Source organism: Schistocerca nitens, chromosome 5, assembly GCF_023898315.1.
Source record: "Schistocerca nitens isolate TAMUIC-IGC-003100 chromosome 5, iqSchNite1.1, whole genome shotgun sequence".
NCBI lineage: Eukaryota > Metazoa > Arthropoda > Insecta > Orthoptera > Acrididae > Schistocerca > Schistocerca nitens.
The window spans coordinates 124,473,706-124,485,508 of NC_064618.1; positions in this window are offsets into that span (position 1 = coordinate 124,473,706).

Genomic DNA, 11,803 nt, shown 5'->3' on the forward strand with positions numbered 1-11,803 from the left:
GTCATGACTTTCCACCTTCCGTATCTGAAGCTTAATAGTCATGACAAGCAGCTGTGAAACACGTCCGACCGCGGCCGCGAGTGGCCAAGGAGGAGCAGGGAGACGGGTGTGAGGACACTGCAGTCATTGTGGAAGCGCACAGCGATAAGCCGGGTGTACGCCCTCGCCTCGCTCAAGGAGGGACAAGTTGCGAAGGGCTTGTCTGACAATGAGAGGGTTGCCGAGAGCTGATGGACACCTACAGCCATTAGGACGGAACGTCAAGAATATACGTGCGAGAGCATGTGAGTTCTTCTAGCCTGTCAGCAGTCATTTTACCTGTCTTACAAAGCAGGAATGTGTCAACAATTCCAGCACCCCACGGGCAAACGGAGGAGCGTACACAAAGCGCGGGGAATTGGAGCAGGGAGGCGTCTCAGCATTCGTATGAAGCTGATTTTGTCGAAAGTAAGGACATTCCTTATAAATCACAGACGCCGGCAAAGTCTGAGACGAAGCCTAAACGTGAGTCTGTCCATGCCTCACGCAGAGAGATCGTTTACAAACAAGTGCTGTGTAGCTGTTTTCATAACAGCCTCGGAACGTAGAAAAAAAAAGAAAAAACATCGTAAAACTGTTAAATCGTGATAAAAATGCCAAGTCACGAGGCATGCACCAGCCCACGCAAGATAGGAAATTTCAGCCCTGCACGGAGAGGCACGGCTATGAAACGGAGATCTGTCATTGGGCTGCATTGAAAATTTTTTCCACCAATGACAATGCTGAAAGGAAGAGAATTTGGAAGAGGAATTGAGCTGAGAGATGGAGGAGGAGTCAAAGGGGCAGTCGTGTGGACACCACAGAAGCAAGAGGACATGGGCGCTCTTCCGCCCATCGGCGACATCCGCATTCCGACAACGTGATGTCACAGCTTCGGCCACGCAGCAGACAACGGGCAGACAATGCGAAGCGATTGCTGATGAGGGCAGGCGACGCGCGCTGCACAGCCCCGAGACAACGCGCCGTACCGACGCAGCGCCTGCCGCCGATGCAGTACACGACGAACGACAACGAATAATGGCGGGACTATTCGCCTCCCTCCCCCCCTTCTTCCCCTTAATAACTGAGTCGTCTCCACGTCCAGTCAAAGCGGCCCAGAGAGTTATAATTTTCTTTCCGTTTGTGTTCAAAAATGTTCAAATGTGTGTGAAATCTTATGGGACTTAACTGCTAATGTCATCAGTCCCTAAGCTTACACACTACTTAAGTTATCCTAAACAAACATACACACCCATGCCCGAGGGAGGACTCGAACCTCCGCCGGGACCAGCCGTACAGTCCATGACTGCAGCGTCTCAGACCGCTCGGCTAATCCCGCGCGCCTCGGTTTGTGTAAACAGCACAAAATATATACAGTTCTTCCATGGTTTGATCTTTTAAGCAACCTTTTATATTCATACTTGATTCCCTTAATGTTGTACCCTTTGTGTTTGATTTCATTTAATTATTGATATGAATGAATTGATGGCTCCTAACGCGGGACAACCCCATTAGACACGTGTTCTTCATTTAATGTCCGAAAGCAAAGAAGAATTCTCAGTTCACAACATTATGCACATCACTTTCCTGTTGAAGTCCAATGGACTATTTACAACAAACTACACGAGGGGATAACTGTACTGTGAAGCGAACAGATTGCTACTCACACTCCGGGCAGCAGATAGGCATGTCGAAAAGATTGTTCACATAATTTGCCACCAAGACCTTCTACAGAAAGGTAGCTAAGCGCGAGCACACACACACACACACACGCACACACACACAAACATGGCCACTATCTACAGCTGTTTTTTATAGAGGGAGAAAATGTGAACAATGAATAATTATCGGCGGGACGAACTTAGGGCAGCGTGGTCAGATGGCCGTGTGTTGTATGCGGACGAGACCGTTGATAGTGTGGCTCGGATGTCGGAAAAAATAAAAGTAAGCAGAGCAACCATATACAAAAGAAAATATTGCTTGAACAGCTACACTTACGAATAAAATGTGATTCCTTTAAAAGTTCTATTACGATCGGATTATGGCGAACACTGCGTTTCTTCCTTTACAGACCCCAAAATATTATTCACATAGAAGATTGTATTTATTCAAGTTATTCTTTAAACTGTATTTTAGATAATAATGATGCAGAGTAATAGCCTGTGGTTTCCTCTGTCTTCGAGTTACCTTTCTTTTACAGAGGCACCTTTCTTGTGTGTTTCAACTATTCTCAAAATTTTTTAATGTGAATGACGTCTTTATTATGTTTTGTAAGGGAGCTTGTATAACCTGTGTGCATTAATTTACCGTGGAGACTGGAACGTCATTTGTTCTCTTGACTTAGATTTTCTATAATTTTATTGACTTCATGCTCTGTGATCGCTAATAGCATCATTACAGTTAGTTCGTTATTATTTACAGTTGTTGATTTTCTTGGTATTTATGTTGCAGTTTTCGAGTAATAGTTGAAAAATGCACGTTCACGTACTTTGACAGCTGTATATTATTATGCTTTCTTTGATTCTCCCTGTTTCCTGCCGGAACCGCATGACTGCTACGGTCGCAGGTTCGAATCCTGCCTCGGGCATGGATGTGTGTGATGTCCTTAGGTTAGTTAGGTTTAAGTACTTCTGAGTTCTAGGGGACAGATGACCTCCGATGTTAAGTTCCATAGTCCTCAGAGCCATTTGAACCATTTTTTCCCTGTTTCCTCTTTAATAACATCTCTTTTCCTTCATTCTCTGTACAGTATATTATTTTGCCATTATATGGCTCTTTGCAACCTTCAGCACTTTATAATAAATTTGTTTGTAGAAACTGTAGAAATCTTATAACAATGTCTCAGGTCTTGAGGTTGTATCGTTACGTCGACTATGTCGACTGTCACTAATGGCAATGACCAGAAAGGGCTACTTGTGCTCAGTTACTGCGAGTGTTGTGACAGGAACAAAATTAAATTCGTGGAGGGAAAACATAAATGGAGTTCTACAAGGCTCGGGGCAAACGGCACACTGCTGCATAAATGATACACCAAAGACATTCAGAAACTGTTATATTTGTGGATGAAAGCAAGACAGACATAGCCACGAAAATAGTGGTTCAGGCTTACAAATGGTTGAAGACTAACAGCTTCACTCCTAGTCCTATAAAGACTCATGTTATTTGGTAACAAACAAATCAAAACGACTTATTCGTACCAGAGGTGGAATGAGTATGCAGCACCCCTGCGTCGAGATGAATAATAAATTGAAGGGGCAACAGCACGAGAATAACTTAACCAAAAAGCTAAGTTCTCCCTGCTTTCCACTTAGAATTCTCTCGCTTCGCATTAGAATACAGTCAGGATGTTTAGTAATTTCGCGTACTTTCATTCAGCCTTTAGGAGCCACGGCAGTGAAGTTCCAAATAAAATACACTCCTGGAAATGGAAAAAAGAACACATTGACACCGGTGTGTCAGACCCACCATACTTGCTCCGGACACTGCGAGAGGGCTGTACAAGCAATGATCACACGCACGGCACAGCGGACACACCAGGAACCGCGGTGTTGGCCGTCGAATGGCGCTAGCTGCGCAGCATTTGTGCACCGCCGCCGTCAGTGTCAGCCAGTTTGCCGTGGCATACGGAGCTCCATCGCAGTCTTTAACACTGGTAGCATGCCGCGACAGCGTGGACGTGAACCGTATGTGCAGTTGACGGACTTTGAGCGAGGGCGTATAGTGGGCATGCGGTAGGCCGGGTGGACGTCCCGCCGAATTGCTCAACACGTGGGGCGTGACGTCTCCACAGTACATCGATGTTGTCGCCAGTGGTCGGCGGAAGGTGCACGTGCCCGTCGACCTGGGACCGGACCGCAGCGACGCACGGATGCACGCCAAGACCGTAGGATCCTACGCAGTGCCGTAGGGGACCGCACCGCCACTTCCCAGCAAATTAGGGACACTGTTGCTCCTGGGGTATCGGCGAGGACCATTCGCAACCGTCTCCATGAAGCTGGGCTACGGTCCCGCACACCGTTAGGCCGTCTTCCGCTCACGCCCCAACATCGTGCAGCCCGCCTCCAGTGGTGTCGCGACAGGCGTGAATGGAGGGACGAATGGAGACGTGTCGTCTTCAGCGATGAGAGTCGCTTCTGCCTTGGTGCCAATGATGGTCGTATGCGTGTTTGGTGCCGTGCAGGTGAGCGCCACAATCAGGACTGCATACGACCGAGGCACACAGGGCCGACAACCGGCATCATGGTGTGGGGAGCGATCTCCTACACTGGCCGTACACCACTGGTGATCGTCGAGGGGACACTGAATAGTGCACGGTACATCCAAACCGTCATCGAACCCATCGTTCTACCATTCCTAGACCGGCAAGGGAACTTGCTGTTCCAACAGGACAATGCACGTCCGCATGTATCCCGTGCCACCCAACGTGCTCTAGAAGGTGTAAGTCAACTACCCTGGCCAGCAAGATCTCCGGATCTGTCCCCCATTGAGCATGTTTGGGATTGGATGAAGCGTCGTCTCACGCGGTCTGCACGTCCAGCACGAACGCTGGTCCAACTGAGGCGCCAGGTGGAAATGGCATGGCAAGCCGTTCCACAGGACTACATCCAGCATCTCTACGATCGTCTCCATAGGAGAATAGCAGCCTGCATTGCTGCGAAAGGTGGATATACACTGTACTAGTGCCGACATTGTGCATGCTCTGTTGCCTGTGTCTATGTGCCTGTGGTTCTGTCAGTGTGATCATGTGATGTATCTGACCCCAGGAATGTGTCAATAAAGTTTCCCCTTCCTGGGACAATGAATTCACGGTGTTCTTATTTCAATTTCCAGGAGTGTATATTCTGTATAAGTGTGTAGTAAGAATATCTTCTTCAACGTCGTTCACAGTTTTACACTTATGTCCTCCCCATACGTGAACACTCCAGTGCTAAATGGTGTTGATAAGAATGCTTTTTAAATAAACTATAAAGCTAGAACCCCTATATGTAAAACCTGTTTTACGTAGATTATGCATCCTGACAATCAATTCCGGTGATGTAGCTAGAAGATATCAGTAAGTATGTTGAAAATCCCCCCAAAAAGTTAATTTATTAGACATTAGTTCTCTTGGCTATCAGAATATACATAGCATGAGATGCAAATTCCAATTAAGATTAATGTTCAATCTGAAAAGTTTCTAAGCTTTTCACAATAGAGACTACTGACAGTGTTCCAATGTGTAGGGTGCAAGAAAACTATGTATACAAAATTATATAGTCTTTCGAGAGGACACAAAAACACTTGTCATGTGATAAAGATGTCTTTCCACGCTAGGCGTTTATGAAGGATTTGACGCTAGAGGAGTTCAGACACGCTTTTCAAATTCCTGCGTAATCAATATTATTTCTTTTTGTGAAGGGTGGTTGGGGGTGGGGGTTGTGTGTGCGGGGGGGGGGGTGAAAGATTAAGCGTTTCCAAAAATGCTGACTGTTCGTTTGGCTACAGCTGTAGCCATTATTCGTGCGACAAATGTATGGCTGGTTAGAGTGTTAGACAATCATTAGTATCCCAGATGCCAGTTGCGCAATAATGAAAATCGTTGACTTTTTCAACATTATCTCCATACACTATTTATCACACGGTAGTTTGAACACCGTATGTGAACACTAGTAGCGGACAAACATTCATTGACCCGTGGCGGGGAAACGGAGCACCTGTGACATCTTTGTCCCTATAATTACATTAAAAACTCTGTACATAGTTTCTTTTTGTACTGGTTTTGTCATGTGTAAAATTATTTATTTAAAAACAAGAAAATAGGAATTTTGAGTTCGCCTTGGTGAAAAACACTTTTTGTTATTTTGTTTACTTATTTATTCCTTCAACTGGTTTCAGCGAAAAATATCGCCATCATTAGTGGGTTCCTTAAATCCTATCTATTGTACGTTATAGCACGTTTTTAAGTTCAAATGGTTCAAATGGCTCTGAGCACTATGCGACTTCTGAGGTCATCAGTCGCCTAGAACTTAGAACTAATTAAACCTAACTAACCTAAGGACATCACACACATCCATGCCCGAGGCAGGATTCGAACCTGCGACCGTAGCGGTCGCTCGGTTCCAGACTGTAGGGCCTAGAACCGCACGGCCACTCTGGCCGGCCGTTTTTAAGTGTTGCTGTTTGCGGCATATTTTTGTGCTTTTTCTCTTGCCGTTCTTTTCGGCATACAAAATGGCATGACGTTTTGCATCATAAACGAAAAGCGAAAGTTTTGCTTTTCTGTGTATAGAATTACCTGCATGCCGTCCAACGAACTTGCAGAATACGTGATGTCTGCCGAGAAAAACGATACAGGAAAAACACAGAAAATATACCGCAAGCAGCGACAACAACTCTTAAAAACATATTATAACGTACAATAGCTAAGATTTAAAGAACCCACTGACGATGGCAATATATGTCGTCGAAACTCGTTGGGGGAATAAATAAGTAAACAAATAACAAAAAATGTTTACCATCAAGGCGAACACACAGCTCCCATATTGTTTTATTTCTACGCAAACGCGGAGCAAATGTAAGAGTTCCAAGATAAAGCTATTATTTATTCACTTGGTATGAAATGATATCTAAGAACAGCAGTAGAGTAATGCAAAATGCTTCTTTTTTGCTAAGATGTAGAAGTAATTGCCATAATTATCAATATAAGCAATTAAAACAGTGTGATTCTTGAAGTTTTCCCGGCGTACTGAATATCCCATGAGGCTTTGGGATTGCAGCCAGATCATGTTGACTTCTTGCACAATATTTCGTATGGTAAGTCCAGCCTTCAGTGAGTGTTCACCATTGGAGACCGTTGGTTCACGGTGTTGGCTTTACAGCAAAGTAGGAGCGGAAACGCATGCGCATTGGCGGCCGTCACGAGGTCCTCTACCGAAATCAGCCCCCTCTGCAAATACTGTACCATCTGTGGCTCGCAGGCGCAATACTCTATCCCAAAAGAATCTCGCCGGGGCGAAGATGTTTGTGGAAGAATAATCACAGTGTCCTGTGATAATACAGTGCTCAGCTATGGCCGGTATATTGGGCTGCGAAAGACGAATGTGGCGTTCGTGTTCAATTCACTCTCCATGTACTATGTGTATCGTCTGACCTATGTAAGTCTGACCACATGCGCAAGGAATTTTGTGAACTCCGGCCTTCAGCAGGCCCAGATCGTCCTTCACCCAACATGGGCACCACACTCTATAACTGCCCACGTCGTGCTGTGCCGACTCCACTGTACCTTGAATGGATTTTTAAGTTTGTTTTATATGCCCGACTTCTAATTTCACCACACAAGTCTCCAGGATTGAGCAGTTATTGCCCGATGACGGCACGCAATACAGTTTGTTAAAGCGGAGTTCGCCGTTATTGATTATGTTTTTAGATTTAATTTTATTACTCGTACAGAGACTCAACGTTCCTTTGTTTAACAGCGCGTCGTCAAAATAAGTATGAAATGCTAATGTCTTTCCAATACGTAATGTCGACTATTAAAGTTAAAGTTCGTACCTATTTTGCCATTTTAGAGAAGAGAAACCTTAAGCACTTCTGCTTCTATAGTCTCAGTATCAAATGTGCACTAATTTCAATTTACTTTCTATCTCAGTTCAGTATTTAACACAAATTATATATCAATGTCATTTCAGAGATATTACGTCAGTTCCACACTAACGGAATAGTACGTAATTGTCTTTTAACATCACTTTTATTAATAATCCTTTTTCTTATGACGTAAATGTTAATGAATGATCAGTATCTAGGAGGAAAGAGGGATTGACCCTAATCATGAGATAATAGCTTTTAATGAGCCCGCAATCGTTAATTAAATGAAAGTCACGTTCAAGGATGATATGCGAACAACTTTCGTTATGTCCGTTTTCACGTATCTGTCAAAACTAATCCTGTTGCCCGCAATTCAAATTAATACTGATGTTAACCCGTTTTGTCGGAACATCGAATCGTAATTATTATGTGAAAGTTTATTCTAGTCCCCGAATTAATTCCTTTCAGATACGCGCACGACCGAACAGCAGAACGGAACATAAACGACTTGTTTTAACAACCGAACAACGCAATGACGTTACAATACGACGATGTCCGCCCAATGAACATCTCTTTGACTTTATTTTCTCTACTCTGCTTAGTTAAATTATTCCTAATTACAATTTATTCAGCTATTTAACGAAAACATCTAACAAAAAATAAAATAAATTTATCCCAACGTAAAAGATCCGTTATAGCTCGCGTTTTGCATCCCGTTAAGTCGGCTGCAGATGAGCACTGTATTACCACAGTACAATCTATGGATTATTTTGCCACAAAAATCTCGGCCCCAGAGATATCCTTTTGGGATTCAGTAATCAAACAATCAGTGGAAATACATCTAGCACAAGATCTTATAAAAATTAATCTTGACGGTGGCTTTCAACTGGAAAGGCTTGCGACCCGGTGATCTCTTTTATTTCGTCTTAGGGAAAACATTTTATTTATAATGACACATTTGACGACGTTCGTTTTTAGCGACTCGAGCACGCATTCCGGCAGAGAACGGACTTGATGTTTCACCTCTTTATGCATGCGACTGCGTGCCACAGATGGAATAGAATTTGCAGAGGGCGCGGATTTCGATAGAGAACTTTCCTGTGACGGCCGCCAATGCTGCTTGCGTTTCCGCACCAATTTCTTCTATATGGCCAACCTGAAGATGGCTGGACGGTTGCCATCCGAAATTCTGTAGATCCGGCTGCAGTCACGAGACCTCATAGAACAATTCAAGTGGCTGGATCTTGAAGTTATTGTATATTTACGCATTCTATGTATTTTAAAGTTCTCACTCGTGATGGTTTTTACGGAGCGAGTTATGACGATCCAACTGTCCCGTGTGATCACTGACAGCTGATCTGCTTGAAACAATAAATATCCGAAGCCTTCAGCACTGAATTGAGACTCGGTTCTCTGCTCCTGGCACTACTAGCATCTCAAGCATGACATAGCATTGGTTTGTTCCCTTCAGCTTTCAGTCCCCTGTTCTGCTCGCTTTACTATTCAGGTCGGTATGTGCCGCTCGCTACAGTCCACTAGATGGCACGGCGAAATGCAACATTCTTCCGATCACAGCTTGATTGGATAATCATTGTGCAATTATAAATAAACAGTTTAGTGTACAAATGCCAGTAAAATGTCAGAGACATTTTTCTGTGTACGTCAGCTTACCCGAAACAAATTACGAAACGCTAGGCAGAAGAATACGCTTTAGGCACGGAGAAACTCCGCAAGACGTTGATAAAACAAATGAGATGTCTGCAGAATGTTGGTGGGCTAAACACTCGGGCTGTGGGTGAAGGCGTTTTGGGAACTGGCAGGAGACGGGAGATAGGGATGACAAGACTGTGAAAAACTGAATATTCACAAATAATTGTTGTTCTGTTATTCAAATGTCAAAGCTAGCTGCCTTGGACTGTCATCTTTTATTGTACGTGGATTTAAACAACTACATCTGTGTGCCGATTAGATGGACTCTTCCTCGCTCTCTCTCTCTCTCTCTCTCTCTCTCTCTCTCTCTCTCGCTCGCTCCCTCGCTCTCTCTCGCAATAATTATTACAAATTCCAGTATAACTATGACTCAGAATACACGAGTTGTCCACATATCACTCCAGCGAAGTTGCCCTCATGGATCTTGATGTGTGACGTCAGTATAATCTTTGAGGTGAAACTTCATAACACGATGTGTCACAGTTGTGAAAGACTGCTTAACTCCGTCATATTCCTTCGTCTGACAGCTGGCACATTATCTGTAAATTTATAGATTTCGTTATTGCAACAGTACGAGCGGTACTGTAAAGAACTAGGTGTCGTTAATATTACTAATGATCAATATACTAAAACGCAGTTTTTTGACAGTACGTTGAAACACAACAGTATAAACTTAGCATAAATTATCTCCCCATTGCATTTGGAAATGTTGAGGAACTCTACACTCCTCATGTGAAGAGCCGCAAAATGCTATTTTATGCATTTTGTTGTGACAAGGTGTTGTCGCAAGCCGCAGACTATTGACGCTATGCGCCCCCCCTCCCCCCCCCCCCTCCACTAACACCATATCAGTATCATTTCGGTTAAAAAGAACAGTCGAGATCGTAATAACATTTGTTTATTATGACCGGTTTCGGCCTAAAAAGTGAGGTTGGCTTTAAAGTAAGCCGAAACCGGTTATAATAAACAAATGTTTTTGGGGCCACGACTGCTGTTTTTAACCTTACTATAGGAACAGATCGCTGCGCTCCTCGGACAATGTTGTCCATTTACGAACAATAATTTCATCCCTGCTGAAACAAAATACCTCTTTGCTTCTCTTAGGAATATCTCTGTGGTCGCAGAATCCTAAATTATGGTTACGAAAAGCACTGGCTACGCACTGTTTCCATGGCTGATAAGGAGACTGAACTGTCACACTGGGCGAATTGGGAACTGACCACCTCCCCCAGAAAGCCTCGTTGAGGCGTTCTACACTTACATGGTTTTTGTGGGACAGTTGGTCGTATTTAGGAATTTAATATCAATCATCTCCCCATTAATTCATCAACTTTTTGTACTCGCTACCCAGAGTCTGTGAGGTTCTCAGAAATAGGTCGGCATTAGAACCAGCGAAGAGCCACATGACTGCCACTGGTTGGAAAGTGGTATTACTCACTCCAGGAAACGGTCTTTGAGTTTTCTTGAAGACTTGGAGGTAGAAACAATAGTGGCAAGTTGAAATATGTTTGTAATATGATCCAGCTATTCATGGCACTTCTTTGATGTTCGAGTAGCCACTTGGCTTTACTGCGCCCACTTAACCCCTGTAAGGACGTGTTTCATCTGCTTCTTTTGATGCATTGCTCAACGACCCAGACATACTCAAGTCGTACAATGCTCGATGATCAGTATTAGTGACGCTGGTAATCATATTGCGAGATTAACAGTGGAGAACGCACCCATATAAATGTGGAAGTAAGGGCGCTAGCTATTTGGGTAACATTTATTGTTCTCCTACTCTTATGCATATACCAGGAACATGTGAAGACAGAGACTCACACTAAATTGTGTGAATCTAAAATACAAGGACGTGTCAGATGATGGGTTATGGGCCTTGTAGGCCATCGCTTCGTGCGTGGCAGGTAAATGAAGAGAGGATATTCCATACATCCACATACCACACGCATGGAACAAACTTCTTCAAAAATGGCACATGAAATGAGAGATGTGAAACTGCATTCATTCTTGGAAAATATCAGTGTACTACGTGTATCTCTTACCTTTTCTCACAGCTGAGTTCATTTTATTAACGCAAGCATAATTCTGTAGTTTGATGACATCAGTAGATTTAAAATCAGTCTCTCGGGCGTATAATGATCTCCCCACCAGCAAGCGCGTCAGTATCTCCACATCGATCGTGAACCCATTGCTGTTGCTCCTCACAGCAAAATCTACGCTCTTCGAGTAACAATGGGTCTCTAAATTTACCCAAAAGGATTTCACGAGGACAACGTGAACTTGATAACTAGTAAGCCACATGGAAATTCCCTTTAGACTTCCGTATGAGTTGTACGTTCAGTTATGAGCCTTTTTGAGAATTCCTGAAATCTTTCTACTGCTGCGTCTACTTTCGAGTCCAAAGGTTGGGCAATACTGCAGGACTGATCACATTACCGTCTTGTGCTTAACTGCCTTTACTGATTCACACACCTTGCAAGAATCCGTCAAACGTATTTTGGTCTCCCTGTGA